A 13,673-nucleotide genomic window follows, 5' to 3' on the forward strand; every position below is an offset into this window, starting at 1 on the left:
TGAAATTATGTCTAACATCGGTGTGCTTTTTTCTTGAATGCATCACAGGATTTTAGGTAATGGCAATAGCACTTGTGATGATGGAAGCTTCACTCGAATGAACCCCATAATCACGAAGTTGTTGTTGGATCCATATGATTTGGGCACAACAAGTGCTAGCTGTGAGGTACTCTGCTTCAGTGGTCGATGTGGCCATTGAAGTCTGCTTATTGCTGAAGCAAGAGATCAACCTATCTCCAAGAAATTGTCATGATCCACTGGTGCTCTTTTTGTCAATCTTGCATCCTAAATGGTATGCATCTGAATATCCAATAAGATTAAAGCTTAAGTCTTTGGGATACAAAAGACCCACGTTATTAGTACCCTTAAGATATTTGAGAATATGCTTAGCAGCAGTGTAGTGTGGGATACGCGGCCTCTTATTGGTTCTTCCAACAGACTGTCCAAATGGCCTTTGCAGAACTGATACCTGGGAACCAGAACCAGATGTTGATCCCCCAACTGAATGAGGACAATTTCTCTTCATCTGGCCCATCTTGCCACAATGGAAACAAAAAACTCCCGCTCCACAGCACTTGTCGGACGAATTCCATCCGCCACATTGCTCACACTCACCTTTCTTTTTCCCAAATTAGAAAACACCACCACCAGAACCCGAAGAAGAATAAGATTCAACAAGCTTCTTGAAAGAATGGGTTTAGGCCCCAAAGAGTAACTTAGTCGGAAGGAGGATAAGGACCTATTATTCTTGATATTGTTCTCCTCCTGTCAACAAAGGTTGACCAACCCCTCGTACGGATTATCACAAATAGACACTTGGTCATGGATCTCTGGGTTGAGGCCCTGAATAAAGTGATCGTACATGGCCTCCGATCTGAGAGCAACATACAGACAATATGGAAACAACACAAAGAATTTTTGCTGATACTCTTCTATATTCATGTTGTCCTGCCTCAGATTCAGCAGCTCATTATTCTTCGCCAAGCGGATTTCCAGACGAAAGTAAATCTTGTGAAACATTGTAAGGAACTCGTCCCAAGTAGCTACGCCTCGCTCAAATACCATGGGCGCTGAAGTGGACTTCCACCGCTTGCGAGCACTCCCTTCTAGTAGGAAGCTGACTGTCTACATCTGGTGCTCTTAGATGCAGTGGTAAACCTGAAAGAAACTCTCCATACTCTCCAACCAGTTCTCCGCAGCCTCCGGAGTCTCGTCACCCCACTACAACAAAAAAGGCCAACGGCAACGGTTTTTCCGCGTTGTCTATGTAGCTGAAAAAGCATTGTTAAAGCCAGTGTTGTAAAAAAACCCGCTCAACGACAACGCTTTTTTCGCGTTGTCGTTTTGAGAAAAGACAACGCTTAAGCGTTGTCTTTTCTCAAAATGACAACGCGAAAAAAGCGTTGTCGTTGGGCAGGTTTTTTTACAACACTGGCTTTAACAACGCTTTTTCAACCACTAGACAACGCGGAAAAAGCGTTTTCTTCTTTCGAATAAAAAACAAAAAAAAAATTAATTCACAAATTTTCAATATTATAAAACGCTCAAAATTAAAAAATTTAAAAAATAAAATTTAATATACAATATTTCAATATTATAAATCATTCAAATGTGAAAAATAATCAAATTAATTCTAACGCTATAAACACTAGGAAAAAAACTATACATTAATCCATCCTACAACATAGGATCTATTATATTTGCAGGTGTTCCCTCACGCCAATGCCTCCAAACCTGAATCATTCCAGAGAAATATATCCTTGATCAGTAACTAATACTTGTAACAAATTTAGAATGCAAAGATTTGAGACATTTATATAATTTGAATTTGAATTTATCAATATACTTGCAAAAAATAACCAAGATGAGATTACATTTTTTTCCTTTTTCAAAAACAAACTAACTCCAACCCCTTTGTCAAAATAAATAAATAAATAAACAAATAAACAAACTAAGGCCAAATTTGAAATGATTTATCAAGAAATTAGAGCATCATAAGCTACGTGAGAGTTGGTAGACTCGGCTAATTATAAGGATTAGCATGAGAATAAGATTTATTCGTTGGAGCAATCTCATTAGTTCTCAAAAATTTTGTTCAAAACTTTGTATACTTTTAAGAGTATTTCACGTGGACTGCTAGTGATGGATATATATTTAGAAACAATGGACATGTTCATTCAAATTCCTGGAGATCCGACAAGTTTAGATGCTTTCATGAAAGAAACCCATACATAACAGATGGAAAGCACCTCTTGTTCCAAAGATAGATAGATATATACAGTCTAGAAAAGTTAAAATTTAATCTAATCATAAATTTCTTGAAAGAGTGGGTGCCCGGTGAGCCAACTTGTGGCTACGGGCTTTTATGACTCTATGTATAAACAATCTTTTGGTTAATATAATTTACACTTTTATAATGGCATTTACTTTATCTTTTATCATATTATTATGTTGTGACATACTATAAGATGTTTAGATGAAGACCTTGAATATACTATAGTGTATGTAAGATGTGGTAGCACATGGGGATGGCTATCATGAAACACATCTTATATTCACTGTATATTCTAAACAGTTCCTAGTCGATTGAGCCGTCCGTTAATAAGGATAAGGATCGCTCGAGATTGAGACTAGCATTTACGATGCCGAGTACCACGTTTCATTGGTATGGAACATAGAGATGTTCAAAGCATGCAAATGGATATTCATATGATGAATGATCGAACTACCCTATCCGGACTTTCCAAGTGGTTATCACTTATCGAGTGGATAAAGTCCGTGGTTTTGGTTGTACACCATTAGTCCTTACTACTTGAAACATCATTGAGACTCTATATGCTAGTACTGTACTTTGACTCGTTTACCGACTCTATTGGGGTCATCAGGTGTCGGGATTGGGTACAGTTACGACACATATAGGAGTCGATGCTTTGTTGTCAAGGATTCACCACATACTTGCAAGTGTGGATATCCTATGCAATCTGAGGAGATATTAGTGTGACGAATCTCTGGCCAGAGTACATGATGTGTTTTAGGTTACTTGGTTTCCTAGTAGCACATGCGATGTTACTATTTGATCTTCAAGATGCATTGCATAGTTATCAAATCTCGAACGACTCTCGATTTACCAATGGTTGTTGATTAGATCGGGATATATGGATGAAGGGACCGTACTGTACGCTAACCAAAATCTATTGGTTCTTGCAGGCACTATCAGTGATACCTAGGGAATCATGGGGCGATGTTGCTAGGCGCTCTTACCATGATTCGATGGGCAAGTCGGAAATTGTTGTTCCGAGTCACAAGGAATTGTGAGCCCACGGCTAGCTGTATCCATGAACCATTGAGGGTCACACAAGTAATGGATTTTTAATCCCCGTTGAGATAATTAAATTTAAAGAGTTAAATTTAGTGAATAAAGAAGTGGGACTTCTTATTTAAAAGAAGAGGGAGTAAGATTTCCTAAAATGACATAGTGATGGACATTTTTGGAAATCACTGAATTCGGATTCAGAAAATTTATCTTGATTTTAAAAGATGCAGAAATGGTTTCTGTGTACATTGGTGAAATTGGTTTATCAATCTGAGTCACGATGAATTTTATATTAATTTCTGAACATGCGGGCTTTGCTTGTCAGGCTTGAACTTATGACTAATAAGCCCTAAGCTGTTAGCAGCCCACATTATAAATAAGTCATTGCAGTGCAAAAATTAGACAACACAAGGTCATAATTTTCGAAAACCCTAGAGCTCTCTCTCTAGAGAATTCGGCCGCCCCCTCCCCTACTGTGTTCGAAAATTCAGTCTGTGAATTTTCGAATTTGCAGACTGATTTAACAGATCATATCTGTTCTATCTCTTCGTAGAAACTTCTGATAGACTTTCTAGTGCAGTCTATCAAAGGGATTAAACTTCTGTTCGTGGACCTGATTGAAGAATCGTTTGTTCATCAGTTCCTGGGATATACAACAAGAGCAGTTTAATCTGTTGGTGTACATAATCTCGCTTCGAGATCTTAAGGTAAAATTTATATTGTTTAAATTTTATGTTATCAATTTTAATCGTAGGAATTTGATATCCATATGGAATCGTTCCATATAAAAATTTAAAACTTCCGCTGCACCGGATATCACTTTCTTTTTGATCCGGAGAACGACCGTGTTCCAATAGTGGTATCAGAGCCAGGCTGTTTTCGGATTTTACGATTAAAATTTTATCGATTGTACAAAACCTCGATTTTTTAGAAAAATAAAACGGAAAAGAAAAAAAAAATATTTCGGGGCTGCCCGCTGCCCGAAGGCAGCGAGCAGCGCCGCGTGCAGCCCTGCGCGTAGCTTGGCTGCGCACAACTGGGCCGCATGGAGCGGCCCAGCGGCTGGGCTGGACGAGTCTCGCCCAGCGACGGGCGGGCAGCCCGGGATTGTCCCTTGCTGCCCAGAAATTTTTTATTAAAAAAAAAAAATTTAAATTCTCGTGAATTATGAATTCTAGCCCAAAATGGTTTTGGGCCCAGTTTTTGGCCCGATTGAAAATTATTTCAGTTGGTCCACGAGGCAATGGGTCAAAATTGTTTGAGCCCAAATTTTTTTTTAAAACTAAGAAAATTAATTTTTGGATAAATTTTGAATTTTGAAAATTTAAAAATTTAATCCAATAAATTAAATCTTTAATTATTAATTTTGGTACAATTGATAATAAAATATGATTTTATGTATAAAATTGGATTTTATATGTAAAATATGATTTTATGGATAAACTAGATAAAATATGATTTTATATATAAAATAAGATTTTATGTATGAAATATGATTTTATCTATTTATATTTATTGTCATTGCATGATGTCCAATAAATTAATTTTTGAATTAAATATTATTGGATAAGGATGATCGATTGCCTTGACCAATATTATAGGTGTAAGTTAGGTTGTTTACATTTGGCTTTATTATTGATTGTTGGATTTTATTAATGGGCCTGATTTTTTGCCCAAATTTGATTTTATCATTTGTAATAAAAGTGGGCCTGGTTTATGGCCCGTTCCCACCTCTATAATGTATCCCTTTATTTGTCATAGTAATTTATTGTAAATTTACTAGAAATAGTGGGAGATTTTGAAGATGGAGGTGGGACCAGCAAGTAATGATAAAAACTGAAGAAATGTAAATTGGAAGCACAATGTAATAGAATTGCATTGCATACTTGCATATCACCTAGGATTGGACTTAGACTCGTGATTGGCAACCACGGGTCGATTAGTAATGGAATCGATCATCCTAAAATATAATATATGATATTATCGTTGTATGCATGTTTAGACTAAATTGTATGAATCCCGCAAGCATACAAATTTTAAATGATGAGACAAATTTTCAAAATTAAAAATCTCTCATTTTAAATATGATTTAAAATTGATATCAAGATAAATAAAGGAAATTTAAATATTGTTTAAATGTTCCTACTTTCCATCAACGATCAATGTATGAGATGCTACCCGCGGATACGGTCCGGCTCATATTATTGGGGGGCCCGTTCGTCGGAAAGCTGTACATTGGATCGACACATGTTGTAAGTTGGATGGAACTCCCATGGGATTGGCTCATATTATTGGGGATCCACATGGCGACCGTCCATCACAACTTAATATTGATGGGTCATCTTGACGTGTCACAATAAATGGCGTCATATTATTGGGCCATTATTGGACATGAGGAAAAAACATGGAGGTTGCTTTGGAAGCAATTGGGCTCTACCTTTTGAAAATTATGGTTGGCTGATATTATTCGGGACTATAGTTTGTCAATTGGACTCCATGTTCCCACTAAAGAAAATGTTTCTCGTTTTCACTAGAGGGTAGTGAAATCGTTAAAATAGTGGGAGTGAGATTCATAAAATAAATTTCGCTTTATTTTATGTCTTAGTAAATTAATTAAACAATCACTGATTATTGTCTGTTTCTTTTCAGTATTTCATTAAGATGAATTCGCGCAATCCACTATTCTCTATTCTCGAACAAAACAAACTGACTGGCGCAAACTATACGGAATGGTTGCGTAAGTTGAAGATTGTCTTGACCTCGGAGAATATGTTCTACGTGTTAGAAAAATCTCCTCCGAAGGAAGCACCAGCTGATATAAGTCCGGAAGAGTTGGCAAAACTTGATAAATGGTGGGACCATGATATCAAGGCCAAATTCTATATGCAAGCTTCGATGTCTAATGAACTCCAGAGGCGATTTGAGGATACCGTGAATGCTGCTGACATTCACGTACAACTCAAGGAACTTTTTGGGGCTCAATCGAGAGCTGAGAGGTTCGCCACTGTAAAAGAGTTAATGACATGTCGCATGCGTGAAGGGACTTCGGTCCGTGATCATGGGGTAAGCGTGATTTGGCTCATTCAGAAGTTGGTAACGCTTGAATTGGTATTGGAGCATGAACTCAATGTGGACTTATTACTTCTCTCTCTTCCTTCATCGTTTGACGGTTTTGTGGTGAATTTAAATATGAACATTAGAGGCCTCCCTTGAAGAGATGGTCAATATGCTTGTAACTTATGAAGCCACTTTAAAGAAGGATAAACCGGTTCTCTTGGTGGGTTCCACTTCTTCTGCTAAGAAGGGGCCAAGTACAAAGGGTAAGAAACGTTCTGCCCCATCCAAGAAAACCGGACCCGAGAAGAAGAACAAGACAAAGGCTTCAAACATGGAAAAATCCAAGGATGTTTGCCATCACTGCAAGAAACCCGGTCATTGAAAACGTAACTGCAAGGAATATCTTGAGCAGTTGCGAACTGCGAAGGGTATGTTTTATATTGAAATAAATGTTTCACTTAATACTACTTCTTGGGTATTGGATACCGGATGTGGATCTCACATTTGCAATGATTTGCAGGTGATGACAAGAAGTCGCAAGCTTAGGATGGGTGAGACCCAGCTGAGGCTCGGAAATGGTTCTAGATTTGAAGCCAAAGCTGTGGTAGACGTTTATTTAATTTTGTAGAACGATTTTAAGTTACTTTTGAGAGATGTTTTATTTATTCCAGACTTGATTAAAAACATTATTTCTGTTTCTATGCTTGATAGAGATGGTTTTTCTTGCAATTTTGTGAATGAGATTTGCAATATTTACAAGAATGAATGTTTGATTGGAAATGGAAAACTTGAAAACGATATATATAACTTAAAATTAAAAGACGTTCCAATAAATTATGTTGATAAACCGGTAACAATGAACAAAAGGAAAATCGATAGTCAAAACCCGGCAAACCTTTGGCATGCTAGGCTAGGTCATATTTCCTCAAGGAGGATGAACAAGCTAGTGGGAGAGGGCATGTTTCATATGTCTGATATTAACTCTCTACCTACTTGTGAGTCCTTCCTGAAAGGAAAAATGACTAAATCTCCTTTCAAAGGAAAACCTGAGCATAGTCAAAATCTATTGGATTTGATTCATACAGATGTTTGCGGACCATTTAGTATTGGTACAAAATTTGGTCACACCTACTTCATTACCTTTACTCATGATTATTCTAGGTATGGGTACTTATATTTGATGAAATATAAGTCTGAATCATTTGAAAAGTTCAAAGAATTCAAGGCTGAAGTAGAAAACAAACTAGGTAAGAGTATTAAAGCACTTCGATCGGATCGAGGTGGAGAATACTTGAGTACCGAGTTTTTGAGCTATCTAAAAGAGAATGGGATTCTCTCTCAGTGGACTCCTCCTATGACACCTCAGCTGAATGGAGTTTCGGAGCGTCGCAATCGAACATTGTTGGACATGGTTCGATCTATGATGAGCTTCACTGAGCTCCCACCTTCGTTTTGGGGCTATGCTCTTGAAACGACGGTATTGTTGTTGAAAAACGTCCACACTAAAGCAGTGAACAAAACACCATACGAGTTATGGAATGGCAAAGCTCCTAAGTATTCGTACTTGAGGATTTGGGGATGTCCTGCTTACGTGAAGCAGACAGTGGGAGATAAGTTGGATATTCGATCCACCTTATGTTATTTTGTAGGGTATCCGAAGAATTCAATCAAATATTATTTCTATCATCCTACTGAAACAAAAGTGTTTGTTTCAAGGAATGCCACCTTCTTGGAGAAGGAGTTCTTATTGGATAAGAAAGGCAAGATGATGGAACTCGAAGAAATTCGAGAAGAACCCAAGATACAAAATAATGATCCTACACTTCAGGAACCATTGATTGACACGCCTATTATTAGAAGATCCGAGAGGACTTCTAGGCCTCCTATTAGATATGGTTTTCTTCTTGAAGGGGATCAAAGTGAACCCGACATTGGATGTGATCCAAGAAACTTCAAGGAAGCAATTTTTGATGCGGATTCGAACTTATGGCTTGAAGCTATGCAGTCGGAAATAGATTCGATGCATACAAACCAAATTTGGACTTTAGTAGATCTTCCCGATGGAATTGTTCCAATAGGGTGTAAATGGATCTATAAGAGAAAACTTGGGCCTGATGGAAAGGTACTGACCTACAAGGCACGATTGGTGGCAAAAGGTTATACTCAAAGACAAGGAGTTGACTATGATGAAACTTTTTCACCAGTCGCAATGTTCAAGTCCATAAGAATCCTTATTGCCATAGCAGCATGGTATGACTATGAGATATGGCAAATGGATGTGAAGACTGCATTTCTTAATGGAAACATTAAGTAAGAAATCTATATGATGCAGCCCGAGGGATTCACATCCATGGGAAGCGAGCATAAGGTATGCAAGCTTCAGAGATCGATCTATGGTCTCAAACAAGCATCAAGAAGTTGGAACCAGGAATTTGATGAAACAATAAAGGATTTTGGTTTCATCAAGAACCCGGAGGAACCGTGCGTGTACAAGAAAGTAGTTAAGGATGCTGTGACATTCTTAGTACTTTATGTTGATGACATCTTACTCATTGAGAATGATGTAGGGATGTTGCAGTCAACAAAAATATGGTTATCAGGTAGATTCTCGATGAAGGATTTGGGTGATGCGTCCTATATTCTAGGGATACTGATCTATAGAGATAGATCTAAGAGAATGATAGGACTTACTCAAGCTACCTACATCGACACTATATTGAAAAGGTTTTCAATGGATGAGTCCAAGAGATGACATCTACCTATGTGTCATGGAGTCTCTCTATCCAAGTCTATGTGTCCCAAGACTGACGAAGAGATAGAGAAAATGACACACATACCATATGTGTCAGCCATAGGGAGTATCATGTATGGGATGATATCTACCAGACCGGATGTGGCATTTTCTCTGAGTGTCACGAGCAGATATCAAGCCAATCCCGGTCAAATGCATTGGAAAGCCGTGAAGGATATTCTTAAGTATTTGAGAAGAACTAAGAATGTATTCATGGTTTATGGAGGAAGAGAACTGAAATTGGAAGGCTATACCGACTCTAGCTTCCAAAGTGACGTGGATGACTAGAAGTCAACCTCTGGATTTGTGTTCATGCTCAATGGCGGTGCTGTCTCTTGGAAGAGTTCCAAGCAGGACACCACAGCGGATTCCACCACTGAGGCAGAATACATTGCGGCATCAGCTGCTGCTAAAGAGGCCGTTTGGATGAGGAATTTCGTCCAAGAGTTGGGCGTTATTCCTGAAGCTATTGGTCCAGTCCCGGTGTACTGTGACAACACGGGTGCCGTTGCTCAGGCAAAGGAACCAAGGTCTCATCAAAGATTCAAACACGTACTGAGGAAATACCACATCATCCGGGAGATTGTGGAAAGAGGAGACATCACTGTCGAGAGAGTGGCCTCTGCAGACAATATCGCTGATCCACTTACTAAGCCCTTGCCAGGACCATTATTTGACAAACATCGCGAAGCAATGGGACTACGTAGTATGACTAGTTGGCTTTAGGGCAAGTGGGAGATTGAAAGAGTGGGTGCCCGGTGAGCCAACTTGTGGCTAAGGGCTTTTATGACTCTATGTATAAACAATCTTTTGGTTAATATAATTTACACTTTTATAATGGCATTTACTTTATCTTTTATCATATTATTATGTTGTGACATACTATAAGATGTTTAGATGAAGACCTTGAATATACTATAGTGTATGTAAGATGTGATAGCACATGGGGATGACTATCATGAAACACATCTTATAGTCACTGTATATTCTAAACAGTTCCTAGTCGATTGAGCTGTCCGTTAATAAGGATAAGGATCGCTCGAGATTGAGACTAGCATTTCCGATGCCGAGTACCACGTTTCATTGGTATGGAACATAGAGATGTTCAAAGCATGCAAATGGATATTCATATGATGAATGATCGAACTACCCTATCCGGACATTCCAAGTGGTTATCACTTATCGAGTGGATAAAGTCCGCGGTTTTGGTTGTACACCATTAGTCCTTACTACTTGAAACATCATTGAGACTCTATATGCTAGTACTGTACTTTGACTCATTTACCGACTCTATTGGGGTCATCAGGTGTCGGGATTGGGTACAGTTACGACACATATAGGAGTCGATGCTTTGTTGTCAAGAATTCACCACATACTTGCAAGTGTGGATATCCTATGCAATCTGAGGAGATATTAGTGTGACGAATCTCTGGCCAGAGTACATGATGTGTTTTAGGTTACTTTGTTTCCTAGTAGCACATGCGATGTCACTATTTGATCTTCAAGATGCATTGCATAGTTATCAAATCTCGAACGACTCTCGATTTACCAATGGTTGTTGATTAGATCGGGATATATGGATGAAGGGACCGTACTGTACGCTAACCAAAATCTATTGGTTCTTGCAGGCACTATCAGTGATACCTAGGGAATCATGGGGCGATGTTGCTAGGCGCTCTTACCATGATTCGATGGGCAAGTCGGAAATTGTTGTTCCGAGTCACAAGGAATTGTGAGCCCACGGCTAGCTGTATCCCTGAACCATTGAGGGACACACAAGTAATGGATTTTAATCCCCGTTGAGATAATTAAATTTAAAGAGTTAAATTTAGTGAATAAAGAAGTGGGACTTCTTATTTAAAAGAAGAGGGAGTAAGATTTCCTAAAATGACATAGTGATGGACATTTTTGGAAATCACTGATTTCGGATTCAGAAAATTTATCTTGACTTTAAAAGATGCAGAAATGGTTTCTGTGCACATTGGTGAAATTGGTTTATCAATCTGAGTCACGATGAATTTTATATTAATTTCTGAACATGCGGGCTTTGCTTGTAAGGCTTGAACTTATGACTAATGGGCCCTAAGCTGTTAGCAGCCCATATTATAAATAAGTCATTGCAGTGCAAAAATTAGACAACACAAGGTCATAATTTTCGAAAACCCTAGAGCTCTCTCTCTCTAGAGAATTCGGCCGCCCCCCTCCCCTACTGTGTTCGAAAATTCAGTCTGTGAATTTTCGAATTTGCAGACTGATTTAACAGATCATATCTGTTCTATCTCTTCGTAGAAACTTCTGATAGACTTTCTAGTGCAGTCTATCAGAGTGATTAAACTTCTGTTCATGGACCTGATTGAAGAATCGTTCGTTCATCAGTTCCTGGGATATACAACAAGAGCAGTTTAATCTGTTGGTGTCCATAATCTCGCTTCGAGATCTTAAGGTAAAATTTAAATTGTTTAAATTTTATGTTATCAATTTTAATCGTAGGAATTTGATATCCATATGAAATCGTTCCATATAAAATTTTAAAACTTCCGCTGCACCGGATATCACTTTCTTTTTGATCCGGAGAACGACCGTGTTCCAACACTTATGTCAGATAATTAAGATCTAACAATTATGATACTGAACTTGCATTGTTACAAAAGACATGTCACATGTTTCTTGCTACATGTATGCAAGTCCTTGGAACTTATTTATTCACGTAATCAAATCCTTCTAAAACAATCTAAAAAGTGTTTCTTCTCCTTCTCAAGTTTCCAAACCTGATCTCGCTTAATTAGTCACCTAACAAGGCAAGGACAAATTTGCAAAATAAATTAAAACACAAATATTACCTCCATGAAAACCTGCTCTCCCATAATCATCAACCATTATATTGTATGAGGCTCTATCTGGTTCACATCCCATGTGATGCATAAGTGAAAAAATTCCTGCAGCACCGAAAGGAAAACCTGCACGATTGTCAAAATAGTAGATTGAGTGTGTTACAGACAATCCAATTCAAATATAAGGATGTAATACATTCCAAGCCATAGTGGTAGGGTGAACTTCATATTCTGGTCTTCTTTTCCCAGCGAACTGACTTGAAGATTGTTGTTTTCCATAAAACCTAATACATTCAAAAATATTTTAGGTTTATTTACAATCGAAAAAAATAGAACGGTTACTGATAGAATGGTTACCGATATTTTAGGGGCAGAAATGAACACGGTGTCTCATTTTTGGGAGAGCAGACCTCATAAAAACCACAGTAAGCAGTAGTACCAGGCATGCTAAGTAAAAAAGAGAAGTATAATGGATAAATAAAAGTTAGGGAGACTTAATATTGAAGTTTGAATTTAATCAAGCATAATTTGAAATCATAATCCAGTTGAATACTGAATTCTATGCAGGGATGGAGCCTTAGCCTCTAAATTTACGATAACACTTATTTTTCTAAGTGATTTATTCATACCGCCCTAATCCGATAAAAAAATAATTCTCACCTCTCTCAGTTAGTTGAATTTTCTTGTCTCTGTCCCTGTTTCTAGGTGTACCTAAAACATAGGCACATTTTCCACAAGGATGAGCCATGGTCACATACCAAGGATTTCGGTATAATAAGATAGAGGTACATCAGTGTGGTGAATCTTGAAAAGTCCCTGAGTAGATTTGATGAGGCTATACTCCTCCCACCCTGTCATGCCCCATATCAGGTCACCTTTCTTGAATTTGGGATCAGTAGAATCCACAACTTTACACACTCCATATCCTGTTATTGGCTGCATTTCAGAGAACAAATCGACACTTAACATTTAAAAATCTGAAGCAAAATGGAATGTAAGGAGAATCTCAAACAATGTTTAACGATTGTTGAACCTACAAAAACATAGTTATGTGAAACATCACTTTTTACTGAAGTTAAAAACACGGAACTGAACTATGAATATACTTCAACTCTCATTGATTATTAGTAAGTAAAAAATTATACATATACAAAATTGAACTATAAGTCACTTACATCAAATAATTAAAAATTAGTCCAACAGTCGAAATTAATTAATAATAAACGAGATTCTAAAGCAAAATTAGTACTACTCACAGAGTCGGGCACAAAGGAGTCGAAATAGCTTCCCTCCATTTTGCGCATGCATAAGGGTCTCAAGACAAGTAGAGATTCTTCACCAAAATGGCACCGTCGCAGCCACTGAGTACTCTGAGTTTGATGGCCGAGGTTTTAAGCAACATATCAAACTCCTTCGGAAAGCCTTTCACGTAATCTGTCAACACCATCATCTTGTTGCTCACAGCTTCGTAATCTTTCTGTCAAGACACTAAATTCACCATTAAACCTGACCTTTAACCCAGCGAAATGCCAACGAAACTTCAAAAACAAAATGGACAACCGAAATAACATAAAAGGTACTCAAAAGAAACGGGAAAAAAATAGAAAGAAAGAAAGACCTGCAAGCAAACTCGGGGGTCAAAGTGAACGGAACCATTCTGATTTGACACCGCCTTGAATCG

General features: G+C 37.9%; 1 long non-coding RNA gene across 2 annotated transcripts; it reads right to left on the bottom strand.

Annotated features, from left to right (window-relative positions):
- Positions 1-12,018: 12,018 nt before the first annotated feature.
- Positions 12,019-13,348, bottom strand: LOC140867562 (uncharacterized). Of its 2 annotated transcripts, none has more exons than XR_012145184.1 (4): positions 13,249-13,348; positions 12,751-12,928; positions 12,350-12,439; positions 12,019-12,276 (listed from the first exon to the last, which is right to left on the bottom strand). It is a non-coding gene; the product is annotated as an uncharacterized lncRNA (long non-coding RNA). The 2 variants fall into 2 exon arrangements; XR_012145185.1 differs by having other exon boundaries at positions 13,242-13,298.
- Positions 13,349-13,673: the final 325 nt, after the last annotated feature.

This window comes from Henckelia pumila, chromosome 4, assembly GCF_033568475.1.
Source record: "Henckelia pumila isolate YLH828 chromosome 4, ASM3356847v2, whole genome shotgun sequence".
Taxonomy (NCBI): domain Eukaryota; kingdom Viridiplantae; phylum Streptophyta; class Magnoliopsida; order Lamiales; family Gesneriaceae; genus Henckelia; species Henckelia pumila.